Here is a 21,014-nt window from a genome sequence, read left to right as displayed (position 1 = left end):
CTCTCCACTGTAATACTGAGAAGCAGATGGATTAAACAACTTCCTAAAACCCTTTTTCCCCTATTTCCTAAGCTCCTTAAATGAAGGAAAAAAAAAAATAATGATCAGTGCAGCCCACAGGGATCAATAATCCTACAAAACCCTGCTGGAGATGAGCACCCTGAGCCAGTGATAGGATCACAGCTGCCAGCAGCCATCCCATAAAGGCAGCTGGAGGAGCCAAGCACAGTTTGGGAACAGGAAGGCAGAAGGATCTGGCTGACACGAAATAAGGTTGCTAGGTTATGGATTTTTGTGAGGGGGGGCATAATCTGCAAGGGGATCCAGATGGCTGGAAAGCCTTGTGGTGGAAAAGCAGCATGAGGCCAGAGAGGGAAGAATTCCTCTTTATGCTGCTCCTGGATCCTGGGTTTCACTCCTCAGGAATGCACTCTGTGGAACCCTTTTAATTGCACCATTTATATTTGAGGTAAAAATTAAGAAGAAGAGGTAGCTGGATGGAGAAGAGTGAAAAAGCTGGTGACTGGATACTGGGAAAAAGTTCCATAACAAATCCCACAGAGCAGCCATTCCCCCAGCCCCCTTTGATCCAGCCAGGTTTGGATTTTACAATCCTGACAGCCTGAAAAAGGCTCCAGGGAAACCCAGACAATCCCAAACCCCAGCCTGCTGGGAATTCACACCAATGCCACGTCACTGCTGTTTCCAATTTTTCCTAATACTTCCAAAAAATGAGCTGCACAGACAGTCCACCCTTTCCTGGTTTTGACCCAAGCACTGGGATTTAGGGGAGCATTTTTTTTTTATCATTCCTTCTCCCTTGCTAACAGAGACTGGAATGGTTTTGCAACACTTTACAGAGTCCAGCAAAAAAACCTCCTGGGAGTCATACGGAAACAGGACCAAAGCTGCTTCACCTCTACAGGACTGGCACAAAAAAGGTGACTGCAAGGATGGAAAACCCCTCAAAATTCAGTTGGGAAAGGAGAATGGAACTTTTCCACAGCCAGACTTGCACAACCAAGTGAGGTGCTTGGAGAGAAACATTCACCAACCAACATTCACCATCTTTTCTGTCACAGTCTCAGCACCAAAGGTGATGCCATGGGATATCATCCTTTTTCCATATTCTCCTGGAATTGTGGCTGACCTCAGTGGGGTGCAGAAAATGAAGGGACCTTAGTGAAGCACTGGCACAGGTTGTTTGGAGAAGTTGTGGATTCCCTATCCCTGGAAATGTTCAAGGCCATGTTGGAGCAACCCTGTCAAGTGGAAAGTGTTCCTGCTCATGGCAGGGTGGTGGAATGAGATGGCCTTGAAGGATCACCCCAATCTAAACCATTCCATGAGTCTGTGATTCTAAAATCCAGATGTACCCATACCCCAGGGTCTGTAACCAGGAGGTGATGCACAACCAGGTGTAGATTTTCAATATCACCTGCCCACACCCCTCCTCTGCCCAGGGATTCCTCATAAACTGAGCCCTAAATAAGCAAAACCCCAATTTACAGCTGTGCTGCTGATGCACAACTTGTTTTTAAAATAAAAAAGCAAAGCAAAGCAAACTCCTTTTGTGAATTAGTCAATATTTACATTCTTCTTGTAACCGACTGAACAAAACCTGCTAAATATTTTCTTGCAACTGACTGAAACAAAACCTGCTCAATATTTTCTGAATGCTTCAAGGCTACAAAGTTAAAAACCACCAGTGGGAATTTCGTGTAACAGTTTACTGCTGGATCTCCTACTAGAAGGGAAAATATATGAGTGGCACTAAGGAGGTGATGGACAACCAGGTGTAAATTTTCAACATCACCTGCCAACATCCCTCCTCTGCCCAGGGATGCTGCTTCTTACAAGGGCTCCTCATAAATTGAGCCCTAAATAAGCAAAACCCCACTTTACAGCTGTGCTGCCAATGCACAACTTGTTAAAAAAAAAAAAACGCAAACACCTTTTGTGAGTTACTTATAATTTACATTTTTCTTGCAACTGACTGAACAAAACCTGCTAAATATTTTCTGAATGCTACAAAGTTAAAAACCACCAGTGGGAATTTCGTGTAACAGTTTACTGCTGGATCTCCACGAATTCCCGGGCGCTGAATCGCCTACTAGAAGGGAAAATATATGAGTGGCACTAAGGAGGTGGCTTAGCAACGAGCAGGCTGGCAGCTTCAAGTGGCTTTTTAAAGGTCAAGAGAGAACACGATGTCTGGAGCCCTCACGTTCCATTTTTTTTACTACAATTTAATGACATTTCTGGCCAGCCCGGTTATTAAATCGCCGCCTCGCACCAGCCAGCCACACATCTGTTACACCCAAGATTTAAATTAAGACTTTCCCCTCCTAAATATCCCCTTTCAACCCATTCTCACCTTCAGCCAAGTGAAAAGCTTTGTCGGGCTGAAACACAAGGAGAGGTCCCAGCACGGAGGGGATTTTTGGGAGGTGCTGCCGAGCAGCATCATTGAAATTCAGCGGGAGAAGCCGCTTTTCCTCGGCTCTGCGGGGGCTGCCATGTTAAATCACATTTGGATTCACAGTACAAGGCTGCTAAAATACCACCACGGCGCCTATTGGCACATTTCAATGAAAACGCCGTGGCCTCATTAGTAGAGTGGAAATTATGAGCTTGTCTTTGTATATATTTAAAAGCTTGCCTCTGAAACTCTACTGGGTCGGGGCCAGGAATTCCTGGCTCTGAGCTCCTACCACTCGGCAGTTCGGGATCGCTTTGCTCGCACAGGTCAAGCGACCAGGCAGCCATCGACCCGGGAGAAAAGGCATTTAAAAAGTGCCCTGAGGGGAGAGGCAACAGGGTTTGAACTAAACCCTCCTCCCTGTCAGCTCCCTGGTTAGGCAGCAAGTCCTAATGAAAGCGCAGGTTGTAATTAAAAGGATGCAGGAATGTGGGTGTGTGGAGTTTCATCCTGCTCCCAACAGCTGGGGTGAGAGCATCCCAGAAGCACCGTTCCCCTCTGGGGATGGACCACAAAACCCCAAATCCTTTGAAATGAGGGGCAAACTCGTGAAATAACACGGATCTGATGCTCTCCAGATGGGAATTTGCAAGTGTCTGTGAAGGAAAACTTTGGGCTCAGCTCCCTACTTACCTGCACGGGCGCCGCAACGCAGCCAAGCCACGCAAACCCAACGTGTCAGCTTGAACAGCTACCGTGCTTTGGTACCAGGGATGCTGGAAGAAAAGAGAAAAACACCCTAAAAATTGCACAAAAATCCAGAGGGAGCAAGGGAGAGGACGAAGACATGGTTTTTAAACGCCTGGATGCGCAGAGGCTCCCAGAAATTGCTTCAGCTCTTGGTAACAGCACAGAGATCCCCTTTGAAAACACGGCGATGACGTTACGTGGCATAGAAAGAATGGGGGGGGGGAGGCTTGGCTAATCCTCACAATTTTATAAGCATCTGAGACACTAATCCCTTGATCTCATTGAAAGGGATTAGAATTACTCCCTTGCCAGGAAATTTAAGAAGTTTTCTACCAGATGTAAACAAAAGCAGGGAGCAGCCCGCAGAGGTGGCTGCCACACAGCGAGCGCTCCCAGAGAAATCTGCAGCTGGGCTGGTTTTGGGGTGCAAAAGGGGGATTTCCATCCCAGGGTCTGGAATGATGTGGGTATCCAAGGCAAGCCTGATCAGTCCATCCACAGAATGTCCAAGACAGGATCCCATCCTGGGCAAACAACCTGCCATGGCTTCACAACTCATCTTTGGGCTCCAACTCTTATGGAAATGGATGCTTCAGCTAAAAAAAATAAATCCATCCCAATCACCTGACTTGTTCTGCATTGGCCTAGGAAAACATCATTTTAATAATAAGAATAAGAAAAAAATATCTGAGCAACAAAACAAGTTGTGCCCCAGCCACACAGCAGCCTTCATCCACACAGCTCAGTGGTAAGGATCAGGATTTAATAAAGAAAATAGAACATGGCACCCTCATGGAAACAGACTGGGATCTGCTGCTACCCTCACAATGAGTGATTCATAATATTGAAGAATGAATTATTTGACTTAGAAGATGAAGCAGGCAATGTGCAATCTGGGGTTTGATATCAAGCAGTTTGCTACTAAGTTGGATGTGCCAGCTCAGAACATCGATAGCTGAGATAAACCTAAAGGAAACAGAAAGGACTCAGGGATCTTTTAGAGAGGAAAAACAACTTTTGTTAGAAAACAGAAGTTTTCTAAGAAAGAAACGAAACTTTTGTCAGTGATTACTTCTTCCCTCCTTTAAATTCCATCCAAAAAAGAAACCTAAAAGGACTCAAGTTCCAACCTAAGTATAAACAAGACCACAATTAAGCTTGTTTTAAAACCCCTCCTTTTGGAGGTGCCTGAAAGGATGACAGCAGAATCCCTTTTCTCCAGCCCATTTTTCTACAGGACCATATAATTTTTAGTTTTTAGGCACCAATACCCACCATCCCCACTGCAGTCCCAACTCCCTGCAAGACTCCCACTCCCAGCTTTAGCATCAAAGGCTGGAATAAACCACCTGATGTCAGGCTTGTCTGCAGCTCCATCCCTCATCCCAGGCCTTTCCCTGACCTGCTCCTCCTGCTGCATCACTGGCAGCTGCACGGGGAAGATGCTTCAGGATCAGGAGGCTACAAGGAGGAAGCTCCAAGAACAGTCAGAAGCACATGACAGCTCAGCATCCCTCAAGCAAAGCCCCAGTTGAGAAAATGATCCATTTTTTTCCTGCTTTTACTCCCAAACAACGCTCAGAAACATGGGGAGAGTCTGTTGGTGTGAATGCCAAGCAAGACTGGGGTGCAGGGCTCAGCTGACAGACACCCAACCCACAACAGCACCACCACACAGGCTCCAGCCAGCTCATCCCAATTTAACCACCCCTCAACATCACACAATCCCATCCCACTTCAGGTGGCCACCACCACAAGCCTTATCTTTTATCTCACAAGGGAGATAACACCGGGTCTAAGGGGTCTAATCCAACAGCTCTCAACTAAAAAGTGAAAGAAAAACCCCAACCCCGCAGCTTGGTTTGAGCAGAGCCAGGAAATTGCCTCGGGGGAAGCCCAGCCCAGCCTGGCGACGGGTTTTTACAGGGAACAATAGGAAAATGGGAGTCGCTAAAGCACCGAGGGAATATTTGCCTGCTCGGACAAAGCTCTGCGAGGAGAGAAGTTGAACTCGATCCCTACAATCCGAGAGCCCCGGTCAGCGGGAGGCACGATCCACTCGGGTGGATTTGTTGTAGTTGAAGCTGTCGGGTGGGAGACTCTGATCCCTTCAGCTCAGCTCTAATTTGGCTTCACGCACTTTCTTACCTGCCGGGCTGCTCCTCCTGGAGTTCAAGGACCAACGGGAGAGCTGAAATGCCCTGGTTTAATGCCTGGGAAGCTGCACGGCCACGGAGCTCTGGTGTTTTCCCCAAAATACTGCCATACACCAAGAAGCTGGGAAATTCACTCCCACTGCACAGGCTGGGAGAGGCAGGAATCGGGAGGGCAGCTCCCTCCTGCTCAGCACTTTCAGTTTCTCTCTCCAAGCACTCTCCTGGCACAACTTCCTCTAAAGCGCTTTGCGAATGAAAAGCTGCATTAGTGGTGGGATTAATCCTCTGAGGGGATAATAAAATCACAGAATCATGGAATCGTTGAGGTTGGAAAAGCCCTCTAAGGCTAACCCAGCACTGCCAAAGCCTTCACTAACCCACGTCCCCAAGTGTCACATCCTCACGGCTTTTAAATCCCTCCAGGGACGGTGACTTCAGCCCCTGCCACGAGAACGTGGTGTCAAAGGCCTTGCCAAAGTCCAGAGACACACCCAGGGCCCCTCCTTCACCTGCCAAAACAGGTCACCTTGTCACACGAGGAGATCAGGTTGGTCAGGCAGGACCTGCATGTCACAAACTCACACTGGCTGCTCCAGATCCCATGATTGCCCTGCTGGTGCTGCGTGAAGGCACTCAGGGTGATCTGCCCCTGTCACCTGACTGACAGCTCTCTAGTTCCCAAAATCCTCCTTCCTGCCCTTCTTGTAGCTGTGTGTGTCACATCTGCTCACTTCCAGTCACTGGGACCTCCCAGTTAGCCAGGCCTGCTGGGAAATCGTGGAAAGTTACCCCCATCCATTGCAGCAATCCATTTGTTTGAGTCATCACAAATGACTCTCTGCTGGCAACCACCGTGTCACAGCTCTCCTGAATCACAGTGGCTTCCAGATCCTTCTCCTGTTGGTGACCATGCTGTGGGTGCTGGTGCAGGTGCACTTCACTTGGGTTTTGGGAGAAGTCCCAATTCTTATGTGACCATTTTCAGGGGCTTTCATGGTTTCCAACACATCAATAATCCTTGTGGCTGTGCTGCCACATGGATCTCCAACCCCTTCCTCCTTGGAGACAGCACACTGAAGGACATGCTGTCCCTCAAACACTGGGATGGGCCTCCAGGATTATCCCATGCACAGATCCTTTTCTCCCTCAGAGCCAGGAGAACCCAAGCTCCTCAGCAGTCTTGGTGTCCTCCTGCAAATCCACCCAAAAACAAAACTAAAGCAAAATAAGGCTGGAGAAGTCATTCCTTCTTGCTCCTCACACTCACAGTCCTGAAGATGAAGGAGAAAAAGCAGGATATCCCTGCCTAGGCTTCACACTACCCTGCCCTTGGTGCTCCTCCTGTTTCTCAATGTCTGTGCTTTTTCCACAGCCTGATCCAGCTGCAGCTCCAGCACTGGAGCAATGTGAGACCTCACAGCCTCCAGCTACACTGAGCCAGCTGCTTCCAGCTGATTTGGTCCATGAGCTCCTGCTGTCCATCCACTCAATGGCATTAGGGCCCTGCTTGTCTCCTCTCACCATCCCTTCAGCACTGCAACCATTCCTGACCAGGACACCTCCACATGTGGCTTTAGGAACACTTTAGGATTGCTTTTTGTTCTTCAATGGAATTTAAACATGCCAGACAAGTAGAAAAATGACACATTCCCTGTGTTACTGAGCATCCAAAAATGACACAGCTCCATCTCCAGCAGGCACCGCTGCATCCCAGGATGGAGGAACAGGCCCTGCTCCAGCCCACTGTCAATGCCAGGGCTTTCCCATCCCTCAGGTCAGGAAGCAAATCACCACTGCCCATGGCTGCAGCAAAGCACGTGGGTTTGGATCCTCCTCTGAGGCACGTTTTCCATGGGATCCCTGGCATTCCTCGTTTTCCATGGAATCAGCAGCATTCCTCGTTTTCCATGAGATCAGATCACTGACATTCCTCGTTTTCCATGGGATCGCTGAGATTCCTCGTTTTCCATGGAATCAGCAGCATTCCTCGTTTTCCATGAGATCAGATCACTGGCATTCCTCGTTTTCCATGGGATCGCTGAGATTCTTCGTTTTCCATGGGATCACTGGCATTCCTTGTTTTCCATGGAATCAGCAGCATTCCTCGTTTTTCATGAGATCAGATCCCTGGCATTCCTCGTTTTCCATGGGATCCCTGGCATTCCTTGTTTTCCATGGAATCAGCAGCATTCCTCGTTTTCTATGAGATCAGATCACTGACATTCCTCGTTTTCCATGGGATCCCTGGCATTCCTCATTTTCCATGGGATCACTGACATTCCTCATTTTTCATGGGATCCCTGGCATTCCTTGTTTTCCATGGAATCAGCAGCATTCCTCGTTCTCCATGAGATCAGATCCCTGGCATTCCTTGTTTTCCATGAGATCGCTGAGATTCCTCGTTTTCCATGGGATCGCTGGCATTCCTCATTTTCCATGGGATCACTGACATTCCTCATTTTTCATGGGATCCCTGGCATTCCTTGTTTTCCATGGAATCAGCAGCATTCCTCGTTCTCCATGAGATCAGATCCCTGGCATTCCTTGTTTTCCATGAGATCGCTGAGATTCCTCGTTTTCCATGGGATCGCTGGCATTCCTCATTTTCCATGGGATCACTGACATTCCTCATTTTTCATGGGATCGCTGGCATTCCTCGTTCTCCATGGAATCAGCAGCATTCCTCGTTCTCCATGAGATCAGATCCCTGGCATTCCTCATTTTCCATGGGATCCCTGGCATTCCTTGTTTTCCATGGAATCAGCAGCATTCCTCGTTTTCCATGAGATCAGATCACTGACATTCCTCGTTTTCCATCACTGACATTCCTCGTTTTCCATGGGATCCCTGGCATCCCTCAATGCAGTGAACAGCACCCGGTGGGCTCAGGGGATGACTGGGCTCTCTCTGGGCTCTCTCAGAGCTAAGCCGGGCTCAGGCGATGACTGGGCTCTCTCCTGTCACACATCATCACTGATGCCGCTTTAGAGCCCTGTCAGCGGCTCGGGGTGGGGACACGGCCACTCCCAACCCGAGTCTGAGCGGTTCCAGGGCAACAGCGCCAGCGGAGGGAATGGCTGTGACGGCCGATCTTATCTTGTGTCAACAACACTCAGCTTTAAGGGGAATGATTGCGGGAACAAAAACAAACAAACCCGGCTCGGGCACACCAACCGCTGCTGAGACCGGGGGAGCTTCAACCCTGCAGGATTCCACACCAACGATCCAAATTGGTCCAAACTGGCTGAGGACCAGCAGAAGGATCTGCACCTCCTGCCAAGGACGGGCTTGTTTGGGTTTACTGTGCAGCAGGAGCCTGGCAAGGTGGGGGAGGACCCGGCTCAGCCCTGTCATCCCAAAGCAGAAGGTTCCAGGTGCAGGTGGTGGGAACAGGAAACGAGCACCAGCTGTGCCTCTCCCCACCTTTTCCACATCCAAGTGTTGTTTCATGGCTGTGAGGGAATCACTCACAACACATCATCTGCCACACAGCCCCAGTGGAGGGGACAGCAGGTCACTGGCAGGGGTGACCCAAGGAGATGCTCCAGAAGCACAAAAGCCCTGCTTGCAAAGCCAGGAGTCCTCCTGTAATCCCACACATCATCTTGTCCAGGAAGCAGCTGGAAGTTGGCTCTTCTTGGGTACAACCTCCAGGCTTGGTTCAGATCCACAATCCTGAGCAGCTCTGCTGCTTCCTCACCATGGAATCCTCCTCCTCCTCATCACCTGCCTCTCCCCCAGGACAGGGCCAGGACCACTCTCCAGCCAAGAACAGTGGCAGCAACCAGCAGCCATCACCTTATTTCCCATGTGGCACACAGTATTCCTCATCTGAAGGTCCAACAGATCCCACAACACTGAGCACGCTGACCCCAAAGGTGTCCTTCATGGCTGGCCCATCAGAGTTATCTCCAACCACATCTGGAGGTGACTGAACCTGAGCCTGGGATGCACAGGCAGGAAGTTCCAGCAGAGCTGACCCAACTCCACATCTTGTTCTCCCCAAATCTGACACGGCCTTTGGCCAAACAGCAATGCCAGCAACACAAGCAGCAGAGCTGGAGTGTCCCAGCCTTGGTAATGGGGACAAAATCAGCAAACCAGAGCTGAGCAGTGGTGGAACAGAGGCTGTGGAGGGGATTTATTCCAGCAGCAAGGCTGGGAGGTGTGGGAAATCACCACCCCACACCTCCAGCAGCTCCACCGCCCGCCCAGGATCAGGACCCCCATCTGCCAGCACAGCCCTGTGCCCTGGTAACGGGATCCCACTGCTGCTCCTGTCTGCTTCTGCCACAGAGGGCTGGAAGCATTTCTTTTCCCTTTTTTAATAGGTTTTAAATACCTCAATTAGTGCATTTTGGGTTCCTTCCACATTGCCCACAAGCAGTTCTTCTGTCAGAGGCTCTATCCTTCCGCTGCTGATTATTAGTGGGGCACGGGGTTGTTATTTTTTCCAGGCCAGGGGCCAAATTTGTATTTAATTTTTGCTCCAGATGGCACAGCACTCCAGATGCATCAGCTGGAGCATCGAACCTGCATGAATAAAGTAATAGAGCAAACAACATGATTTACTCAGGGGCTGTTTGACACGCTTAAGGTGCTTTGTGTACATCTGTTGTGTAAAAAAAAAATTGCATTCAAATGAATTCAGATGATGGTTTCACTGTTAAACCCAGCACCTGAGGGAAATGAAACAGCAGTAGGAATCTAAAAAATAATGATGATGATAATAATATTAGAACTTATATTTTGTGAATGTAAAGTCAAGGATTTTTTTTATAAAAAAAAGCTGATTTCAGCCATCACTGCTGAGCACAGGCCTGGGTTTTGTTCACCTTCCTCTGTCCCCAAAGCTGCTGCTGGCAGTGGGTGTTGCAAACCAGGGTCAGAGTTCTCCCAGGAGAAGGGCTGGTGATGCCAGATTGCAGCGTGGTGCTGAGAGCTTATGGCTCTGCTCAGCCGAGGAGATGCGAGGAGGACACCAGAGGACAACCACGAGATGTTCCAGTTATGCTTCTGGCAAATTCACCCCGTTCCCAGAAAGCTGCTGCATCCCTCTGGCACAGCCTGCAGCCGGGATGTGCTCCCTGCAAACTAAAGCACCCAAAATAACTCCGAATAGGAGGGAAAAAAAAAAAAAAAAAAAAGAGAGAGAGAGAGACATTGAGTAGTCGGGTTTATCTGCCCGGGCACATGAACAGCCGCCGTGTAAAAACCAGCTGAGCCCGCAAACGCTTGGAAACAAAGGGATGGGGGGAGGTGTCTTTTTGTGCTTGGCTTTGCTCCGTTCAGAGCATCCTTGGGCTGCGAGAGCCCGTCCTGGCGGCACCCGAAACAAAGGAAAGCCGGGAGCTGTAGGCAGGAGCCAGCTGGGGAAAACCGGGACGAGAAGGAGGAGGAGGAGGAGGAGGAGGAGGAGGCACCCGCATCGCCCTCCCCGGCAGCTGCGAAGCCGGGCTCGCGTGTTGCCGAACACGTTATCCATGGCAGGAAACTCGAGATCAAAGGCGAGGAGCGTGCCAGAGCAAGATGTCATCCAAGCCTCCTGCCAAAGGTGTGCAGGGAGGGGGAAGCACCCCCAGACACACACGCTGGCACATCCGACCCAGCTCGCTCGTGGGGTGACCGAGACCCACGGCGTGCTCTCCCTCCTCCGTGCAGCCCGGCGAAGACAAAGCCGGGCTGAACCGAACAAACAAAATAAAACCAAAACCCCAAACCGCAGGAGGTGCATTTTTACCCGTGCGTTTCCAGTCCCCAGGGTCCCACGCCAAAGCGGCGGCCGCAGGGAGGGCACGGACGTGGCAGGAACAGCAGCCCAGTGTAACTCCGAAAAAGCAGCTTTTCCCATTTCTGGGTGGCTTTTTTTTTTTTTGTTTGTTTGTTTTTGGTTTTCTTTTAAAGCAGGAGAAACCCGCAGCGTCCTGTCTCGGCCCCAGGAAAGCAAGGGGACGTGTCTGATTCCAAGCCAGCGGCCACCGGGAACAGAGGTGACCTGGGGACCCTGAGCCCAGCGTGGGGTGGGACCCCAGGAGCTCCCCATTATCAGGGGGTCCAGGCAGGATGGGGACATGGCCCCTGTCCCTTTGTGCCACCCCAGCATCCCTCCGGGGTGATGCAGCCCCAGTCCATGGCTCCAGCCTCGGGGCTGTCCCCTCTGCCCCACAAGCGGGACCTTATGGCAGCCCTATAGTGCTGCCAGACACTCCAAAAGCACAGCCCAGACGCCTGAGGGGTCTGCAGGGATGTGGGGGCTGCTCCATTGCCCTGTGGAGGTCCCTGTCCCAGAGGAGACTGTGGAGCAGAGAGAGAGGGACAGAGAGAGAGGGACCCTGTCCCCCATGGGAGCTGCTGAGGAGGGGGTGCCGCTGCCCCACAGCGGGGGAGGATGGAGGGGGAGCTCTGTCACATAGGGCACGGCACAGAGAGAGGGTCCTGCCCCACAGAGGGCTGGAAAACAGACCCTGCCCCACAGAACAAGGCACAGAGACAGGGTCCTGTCCAAAGAGCAGATGGAGGAGAGACCCTGCCCCACAGCACAAGGCATAGAGTGAGGGTACAGCCCAAAGAGTGGATGGAGGAGGGACGCTGCCCCACAGAACAAGGCGCAGGGAGAGGGGATGCAGCAGTCTCGTCCCTACAGAATAAGGCGCACGGAGAGGGTACAGCCCAAAGACGGGATGGAGGAGGGACCTTTCCCTACAGAACAAGGCACAGGGAGAGGTCCCACCGCACAGAAGGGTTGCAAGAGGGTCCCTTCCCTACAGAACAAGGCACACAGGGAGGGTCCTGCCCAAAGCGCAGCTGCAGGACGGACCCTGCCCCATAGAGCGCTGCACAGGGAGGGACCCCAGGCACACAGGGGGGATGCAGAGCGGTCCCTTGCCCACAGAACACGGCACAGCGAGGGGTCCCACCCCACACAGGGGTCCCCAGAGCGGGTCCCCTCCCCTCATCCGGGGGGCTCAGGTCCTCCGGCCCCCCAGGGGGCTCCCGCCCCCCGCACTCACCCACCGCCGCCGCGCCGTCCCGCCGGGGCTCGCCCGCCCGCACCGCCCGGCCCGGGCAGGACCCGGATGGAGCCGCCCCGCCCCGCCCGGAGCCGGGCACGGCCTCGCCGTGAGCACCGCGCATGCGCCGAGGGGGACGGGGCGGGGCCAGGGGACATGAGGGGACAGCGCGAGGGGAGGGGGGACAGGGGTGACACGGGGACAGGGTGGGACACGGGGACAGGGTGGGACAAGGAAAGCAGGTGGCGAGGAATGACGGGAAAGGGGTGATGGGACAGGGGAAGGTGATAGAGGTGATGGGGCGTGACACGGGCTGACGAGGGTGACAGCGAAAGGAGGTGGCGGGCGGTGACACGGGGAGGGGATGGGACAGCCAGAGGTGACGGAGGGTGGACACGGGGCAGGGAGTGACTGTGGGGGCGTAAGGAGACATTGCAGTGACACTGGGCAGAGGAGACGGGGATGGTGTAGTGAGGACTTAAAGTGACAGGGGTGACACTGGGGACGGGGTGGCACTGGGGAAAGGGAATGGTGTAGTGGAGACAGGAGGTGACTTTGGGGACATGACGTGGCAGTGGGGACAGGACAGAGTGGCAGCGAGTGCAGATGGGGACAGGGCATGGCAGGAGGGACGACAGATGACAGGGGTTGGTGGCAGTGGGGACAGGGTGGCAGGAAGGTGACACAGAGGGGACAGGCAGTGGCACCGGGGGTGGTGTGTGGGTGGGCACTGTCCTGCTCTGCTCATCGCACCTCTCCAGCTGTCCTCACCCCTGTCCCTTTGCAGGGACACGACATCATTTGTGGGGGAAATGACATCAGCGTGGAGCTGGGATGTCCCCAGAGCCAGGGTCACGCGCTGCTCCGAGGATGTCCCAGGCGTGCAAGGGAAGCTGATCCTCTTTGTCCCCTTCCTTCCCTCTCCAGGCTGTGTGGAGGGACCAGACACAGCGGTCCTGGGCGCTGTGACAGCAGGGACACTGGGATGAGTGTCCTGCACTGGGACAGCAAGGACACTGGGATGAGCATCCCGGGTTCTGTTCACAGCAGGGACACTGGAATGGACATCCTGCACTCTGTGACAGCAGGGACACTGGGATGCGCCTCCCGTGCTCCCGGCGCTGCCCCCGGCATTCCCGGGCTCTGAGGCAGGCCGGCAGCCGATCAGCGGGATGTTTTCCCTGCTGAAGCCTTGTTACCGCAGTGGGAATCCCCGCTCGGATGGCGAGGATCCGCCCGGGCACGCTGGAGCTGGCAGTCCTGGCGTTGGGAAGAGCCCGCGGGGAGCGCTGCCGGCAGCCGCCGGGACGGAAGGGATTTGGGAAGCAAATGCGCTCGGAAATCGAGTTCTGCCGTTCCTGCCACTGCGGAGCTGCAGCTGGAGGGGAGGGAGGGAGGGAGTGCTGCGAGCCTTGTCCTTGGCACGGAGTCATGGAATTGTTTGGGTGGGAAGGGACCTTAAAGCTCATCTTGTGCCAATCCTCCCTGCCATGGTCAGGGACAGCTTCCACTGGATCAAGTTGTTCCCAGCCTGGCCTTGGACACTTCCACGGATCCAGGGGCAGCCACAGCTTCTCTGGGCACCCTGTGCCAGGGCCTCCCCACCCTCACAGGGAAGAATTTCTTCCTAATATCGATCTAACCCTGCCCTCTGTCATTGTGAAACCATTCCACTTTTTCCTGATGAGAAATGTGCTGGCTCTTGCTCCCAGTCCCTCTCCACCCCTTTAGGCTCTGCAAGGGGCTCTGAGCTCTCCATGGAGCCTTCCCTTCTCCAGGTGAGCAGCCCCAGCTCTCCCAGACTGGCTGCAGCCCTGGAGCAGCTCCATGGCCTCCTCTGGGCTCTCTCCAGCAGCTCCAGCTCCTTCTGATGTTGGGGATCCCAGGGCTGGAGCAGCTCTGCAGGTGGAATCTCACCTGAGCAGGGCAGAGGAGCAAAATCCCACCCCTTCCCCTGCTGCCCACACTGGGAGATCAGCCCAGAGCTCTCTGGGCTGCCAGCACACACAGCTGGGGCATGCCCAGCCTCCTTCCCTGATTGAGAGAAAATAAAAACCACCCCAAAATGGCCCCACAGTCCTCTGGACATGAGCAAGGCAGGGTGTCTGCTGTGATTCCAGTGCTGGCACAGAAATAAACTCCTGTACATTGCTTTGTGCCCAGGGTCTACTGCCAGTCACAGAGAGCAGCTCCTCCCTGCCTCAGTTTCCCTTTGGGAAGCAATGCTGCCTGCATGGGAACATATTGTATTTGTGGGGTGCTCTTATGAATGAAGGAAGGAATGATGAATCTGACTCCATGTTCTCAGAAGGCTAATTCATTATTTTATGATACTATATTAAATAATAGTAAACTATACTGAAGAATACAGAAAGGATACAGACAGAAGGCTAAAAAGACAATAATGAAAACTCCTGTGTCTTTCCAGAGCCCTGACACAGTTTGGCCCTGATTGGCCAAAGAGTGAAAACAACTCACAGCAGAATCCAATGGAACAATCACCTGTGGGTGAACAATCTCCAAACACATTCCACACGAGAACAACACAGGAGAAACAAATGAGATAATTCTGTTTTTCCTTTTTTCTCTGAGGCTTCTCAGTTTCCCAGGAGAACAATCCTGGGTGAGGGGATTTTTTAGAGAATGTGACCATGCCAAGGAATTCCCCCTCAGTGGAAAGGGAAGGCTGGATGGGCAGAGTCCTTGCTGCCTGTGTGCTGGCAGAGGGAGGATGCGGGGTGGGGGCACCCAAATTCTGCTAACTGGGGGTGTGGGGATGCACCTGATTCCCTCCCTGGCCATGGAAGGAACCACAGTGCTCACTTCCTCCCTGCTCCACGTGCTCCTGCTACCAACACCTTGCTGGATGTATGAGAAAATCCTGGTTTTCCTAGCGATGAGTGAAGGCACCCACGATCCAGCCCAGCTGCATGCCTGGATCTTATGGAGATGGGGTGATAAGGGAGGGTGGGTCTGTCCGTGGAAAGGTGGAAGATGTCTCCTGTCTCCTCTCACTGCTCTCTGGCAGTGCTGGACTACGAGTGCCATGGCAGATCTGTCGTCACCCCAATTCAAATGGGGTGACAAGTGCAGGGATGGCACTGAAGTGTCCCTGGAAAGCAGGTGGAGGATGCAGTGGTGGCAGCATCCCTGTCACTGCCTGTCAAGATCTCCTACTCCTATGAAAATTTCTTCTCTAACAGGATGGTCAAGCCCTGAGAGGTGCCCTGAGGGCAGTGGTGGAATCCCCATCCCTGGAGGGATTTAAAAGCTGTGTGGATGTGGCACTTGGGGACATGGGTCAGTGTGGGATCTCAGGATCTGAGTCCTGGGATGCCGGGCCCCCGAGACCACCTTTGGGGGGCCCGGGAGTCCTGGAATGTTGCCAGAAGTGTCTGGTGGCAGGACTTTGACCCTACACGGGAGACGACACCTTTATGAAGATAAGAGGGCCTCACCGGGGTGAAGGGCGAAAAGATTAGCTAATTAGAGGGTGAGAAACAGGGTTTAGGATTTATGTACAGGGGGGTTTAGAGGAGTAAGATGGAGGAATTGGGGTGTGTCCTGCCCTCCTTCTTCTTCCTCCTCTCCTCCATCTTCTTTGGCCACGGTGGCACCTTTGGATTGGTTATTACTGAGAGTACACCGAGTTATAAGAATAGATGGTATTGGGGAAAAATGATAAATATTGTATACGTAACAAGGGGTATAAAGATACGTGGCGGTCCGGGGGACGGCACAGTGTGCCCATGGCTGACTGCTGAGCAGATCTTTGTTCGGCTGAAAGAACATCTTTTAGATAAACAATTAATAAACATAAAAACCGAAAGAAGAACTGAAGCCTCTTCTCGTCCTTCGATACGCGGGCTGCCCCAAGGCCACCCCGGGCCTTTTCAGGCCCCTCAAACAGCCGAGATAAACCGGACAGGTCAGTGGTGGGATTGGCAGTTGTACTTGATGACCTTAGAGGGCTTTTCTGACCTTAATGATTCCATGATTCTCTGATCTACCCCCACATCTTTTCCTTTGTGGTCAAGAGGACCTTCAGCATCACCAGCCTGGCCAAGCCCATCCCAGAGGCGCAGTGGATGGTGGAGCTGGTGGCCAGAGGAAGGGTTGGGTTCCTGCACATCATCCCCTTCCTTGGTGCCATGGCATAGCCCTGCCAGGTCCTGGACAGTGCCTCACTGGAAAAATATCCACTTCACCCTTCTCCTTTCTCCCTCTTCTGTTTTTTCACTTCTTCATCCCTCCTGCCTGCTTGCTCTCCCCATTCCATGCCTCCGCTTCTCCCCTCCTTTCCCTTGAGGTCTCTGGGGTGGCCGTGCCAGCTGATCCAAGATCCCTGTCCCCTCTCAGCCAAGGACACACTCTGTTAACAGCTGGGCTGGATGATCTTAGGGCACTTTCCCGACCTTAATGATTTTATGAGTCTATAAATATAATAGAATTTATGATTCTATAAATACCATAGAATTTATGATTCTATAAATATCAGTGTGTGCCCATCCCATCCCATCTGTGCCCCTGCCTGGGCTGTGGGGAGCCTCCCTGTGTCCCTCCCTGCTGCGGTGGCATTGCCCAGCAGGTACTGCCAGCTCTGTGCCCTGCTCAGGGTGCAGCCCTGCTTCCTCACACCTCCTCTCCACCCCTTCCACGCTGCTCCTACCCCTGGCCAGCCCAATGCAGAGCAGGGTGGAGCAGCACACACTCTTCCTCTTCCTCATAGCAGCAATTACCCGGGAGCTTTGATTCATTAATGACTTTGTGAGTCAGGCAGTGACACTGCCCGGGGCTGACCCAGCTCCCACCTCCCTCCTCACCTTTGCATCCACCTGGGGATCATGCCCTGCTGAGCCAGTGGAGCAGGTGTAGCTCCTGGGTGGCAACCAAAACCCTGCAGCTCTTCCTCTTCATCACGCTCCGAGGGGCTTGGCTGCAGCACAGGATCCGATAGGAAAGGGGAATTCAGGGAGTCACCCACTGCATCCAGGCTGGGAAGTAAATTGGGGTGGAGCCTGTTTGCAGGTGCTTGGAGATAAAATAGCACAACCTGTATCAATGTGAGTCCATCCTCTTCCTCCTGTTCCTGTCCCCAAAAACGAGCCAGGGAAAATTAACCAACCTGGACATTACCAGGCAATGCTGAAAGGTTCATTTAGGGGACTCAGAGCCACGAGCTGGGACTGATCCTGCTGGGAATGTCCCTGGCAGTTTGGGCTGTTTGGCTCAGCACTGTCAGGATGGAGATGAGGATTTTCCTACCACTGAGGTCAGGAAAACTTTTCAAGTGCCTTGTTCTGGAGCAGGGAGCATTTGCTGGAGGATGCAGGTGGTTCCTGAGAGGCGAGGAAGCAGTTGAGAATTCCTGTCAGGCAGCCTGACCTTCCCTCCCCACATTAACACCACTCTGGGCTCTGCCTGCTCCCCTCCTGCTCAAAAGGACCCTCATTGAGCTGAGTGTCCTTGTCCTGGCAGGAGCCAGCCCTGGGACCAGGATGGGCTTGCAGGGAAGAGCAGAGTGGCACATGGAAAAGTGGGCTCAGGTGGGAGCAGCCCCAGCCACGGGGAGATTGCAGAGGGTGGAGGGCAGGATTGCTCTCACCCTCAGTGATGCATGGAGTGTGGGGGAATGATAAGGGAGAGGTGTCTTAAAATGCCTGTTAATGGTAGATGAGGATGTTTCCTAATGGGAAGTCAAACCAGTTTGTTGGAGGCACCGTGTCCATCAGCTGTGCACAGGAATGGGATATCCCACTGCATCCACGCTGCCAAACCCATGTCCCTGGTGGGGATGGTGCACTAGAATGTCACTTAGAGTGTCATTAGAATGTCATTTCAGGGCCAAACTAGAACTAAGAGTTGAGGGAGGGTAACCAGATTCCCCCTTATCCCTTAGGAGTGCACCAACACCTCATCCCACCCGTCAGAGACACAGGCAGGTGTAGCCATGATATTTTCTGAAAAATCCTTTCCTTAGGATTTTTTCTCCTGAGAAGCTGAGAGGCCTCAGGAACAAAATGTAAACAATGGTTATCTGCTGCTGTGGAATGCAACAGGTGCATCTGTGATTGGTCTCATGTGGTTGTTTCTAATTAATGACCAATCACAATCTGGGTGTCCAGACTGTCTCAGTCAGGCACAAGCCTTTGTTATCATTCTTTTTCTATTCTTAGCCAGCCTTCTGATGAAATCCTTTCTTCTATTCTTTTAGTATAGTTTTAATATAATATATATCATAAAATAATAAATCAAGCCTTCTGAAGCATGGAGTCAGATCCTTGTCTCTTCCCTCATCCTAAGAGTCCTGCAAGCACCACCACAGGCAGAATCCTTGGGTCCAACAAAATCCACCAGAAATGGATTATGGACATGCACACACAGTGGCATGGGAGCTCTTCTTGGCTCAGAGACACAGGCAGGGTCCTTGAGTCCAACAAAAACGGACAATATGGACAAGGAACATGGATGGACAGTGGCAAGGGAGCTCCTCCTGGCTCAGAGTCACAGACAGGGTCCTTGGGTCAAACAAAATTTACCAGAAATGGACAATATGGACAAGACACAGTGGCATGGGAGCTCCTTCTGGCTCAGAGCCACGGCCCCACTCTGCTGGTATCCATCCCCTGGCTGGGACTGGGGGGAGCAGCTCCTCAGGAATGTGAGGCCAGGGCCAAGCCAGGGAATGCTTTCCACATTAGATTGTTTCAGTTTCCGGCAATTTGCTGCTTCAGGATTTCCTAAGCCAGAGGTTGGATCCGTATCTTTCTGCTTTGCAGCACTTGATGGGCTTGTGGAGAGGAGCTTGATACCATGTGTGGTGTTTTCTTGGGAAAAAAAAAAGTTCAAAAGGATGAGCAGGCACGGGAAGAGACACTTTTGGGGCAGCTGTGGTGCAGCCCAGGGTTGATTCATGCTTTAAATATAATAAATGATGTGGAAGAGCGATGTGAAACCCCCCTGCTCCTCCTCCTCCTCTCTGCTGGGTGTAACGTGGAGGGCTGAGCAGGATTCAGCCCTGGGGCCAGAGGGTTTCCACATGAGGCTGCAATGCAAAACATCTGGAGAACATCAGCCAGAAAGAGACAGGAATGCTCCAAGCTGGGAAGGGGTCCAGGCTGTCCCTTGCAGGCTCAGACAGCCACACACACACACACACTCACTGTCTCATCCCACAGCTCTGCCAGCCCTTGGGCTGGGGTTTGTTAGGAACATCCTGTCCAGGAGGATGTTTGCAGGTGGGATCCATCCCAGGCACATTTCTGGGGTGTGCAGGAGCTGGGGGTGACAGCTCCAGTGATTGCCACTGGCATCCTCCCAAAACTCAGCAGTTTCAGGGATTTTATTCCCCTCTGTGTTGGGAATACAAGGTAATTCCCACTTTACTAGGAGCAGCCACTTCCCTCTAACACATGGATTTAATTATAGGGTGCAGTGATGGACAGAAGTTTGAGGGTAATTTTCTTTCTGGAATTTTTTTTTCCTCCAGAAATAGGGTCTAGGAAACAAAGCAGGAAGAGGGGAACAAGAGAGCCCAGACCGACTTTATTGAACAGTGTCCCTTCCTCAGACTTGTTCCACAGATTGCTTTTGTTTGGTACCACACTTGCTAAGCCAGGATTGATTTAAAGGCTGGGAAAAACCTTGCAGGAACATCCACAGGGCTCCTGGATAAGGCCAGAGACAACTTTTAAACGGGGAAAAATTCCCAGGAGGTGAAAATTGCGTGATCTTTAAGGTCCCTTCCTGTCACCCTGGTTTTTTAAGATTTTCTAAGCTTTCTGATGTTGACATTCTTGTAGTGAACTTTCTCACACACTTTCTGTAAATAACTCATTGTTTTGCATTCCTTGATGGAGGAGGAGAGAGTTGATGGACTGTTGGTTTGTCCAGTGTCATTGGAGAGGTGGCACTGTCACCCTCCAATCCGCTGTCACTCTTGGAAAACTATAAATGTTGGAGTCAGAAAATAAATTTCCCTTTTTTCCTCACCTTGAGAACGGTAGTGCGCTCGTGTTCTTTGGTGTGCTGTAGTGACACCTTCCATCCCAAACTCTTCCATATTCCCTGAATCTGTAATTTGGGAGGATTGAGAGGGGAGCTCATGGGATGGACAGCTCTGGGTATAAAGGGCCACCATCCAGAAAATGAGATAACCCGAGATCTGATGGCTGAATGCTTTTGGAGCTGAGGACATCAAATCTGGGGCCCACCACACCCTCCTGCCCCATGGGAAGAGTGGGTCCTGCATGATGGCAGATGCTTGTGCAGAGTGAATAACTTCTATCTAAGATAAATAGAAAATAATACTAAAAACAACCTAATGAAAAATTAATCCTCTGCCAGAAATCTCATCTCCTGTTCTTTTGGCTACCACTTGCCACAAGCCAGAGGGGCTGACTAACCTCTCTCTTGCACGTCTGGAAATCCATGGAAGTGGACATCAAACGGCTGTGCATTGAGGAGAGCAGGCACTGAGACAACTCTCCTGAAGTTGTCTTTAACTTGGGAGAGAGGAAAGTCCCCACCCTTTGCAGGCAGTGTGGATTTACCTCCTGCAAGCACAGGCAGAGCCTGGGCTCCTGATAGCATCTCAGGGGATGTAAACACGGGGAGCTGGCCAAGCCTGCCCGCGGTGGAGCCGGACCAGCCTGCCTGGGAGAGCGGGGAGAAGGA

The 21,014-nt window shown here is 52.2% G+C and overlaps 1 protein-coding gene and 1 long non-coding RNA gene across 6 annotated transcripts in view; one reads left to right on the top strand and one right to left on the bottom strand.

Annotated features, from left to right (window-relative positions):
* Positions 1-12,468, bottom strand: part of RNF24 (ring finger protein 24) — a 33,395-nt gene extending 20,927 nt beyond the window's left edge. The window contains exons 1-2 of one of the 5 annotated variants that reach the window (XM_074540557.1): positions 12,339-12,391; positions 3,116-3,198 (exon numbers count right to left, since the gene is read on the bottom strand). The gene's annotated coding sequence lies outside the window, so the exon portion shown is untranslated. Of the gene's footprint in view, positions 1-2,377; positions 3,058-3,115; positions 3,199-5,320; positions 7,245-9,670; positions 10,390-12,338 lie in introns of those variants that run through there. The other 4 variants (XM_074540559.1, XM_074540558.1, XM_074540560.1 and 1 more) reach the window with 4 other exon arrangements.
* On the top strand, positions 11,641-20,294 carry LOC141729087 (uncharacterized). Its single transcript, XR_012580343.1, has 3 exons — positions 11,641-12,447; positions 13,266-15,638; positions 16,267-20,294. It is a non-coding gene; the product is annotated as an uncharacterized LOC141729087 (long non-coding RNA).
* Positions 20,295-21,014: the final 720 nt, after the last annotated feature.

The sequence above is a fragment of the Zonotrichia albicollis genome, chromosome 5 (assembly GCF_047830755.1).
Source record: "Zonotrichia albicollis isolate bZonAlb1 chromosome 5, bZonAlb1.hap1, whole genome shotgun sequence".
In the NCBI taxonomy this organism is placed as follows: domain Eukaryota; kingdom Metazoa; phylum Chordata; class Aves; order Passeriformes; family Passerellidae; genus Zonotrichia; species Zonotrichia albicollis.
The sequence above is the reverse complement of the archived record's forward strand: the minus strand, read 5'-3'. Positions and strand labels throughout refer to the sequence as shown.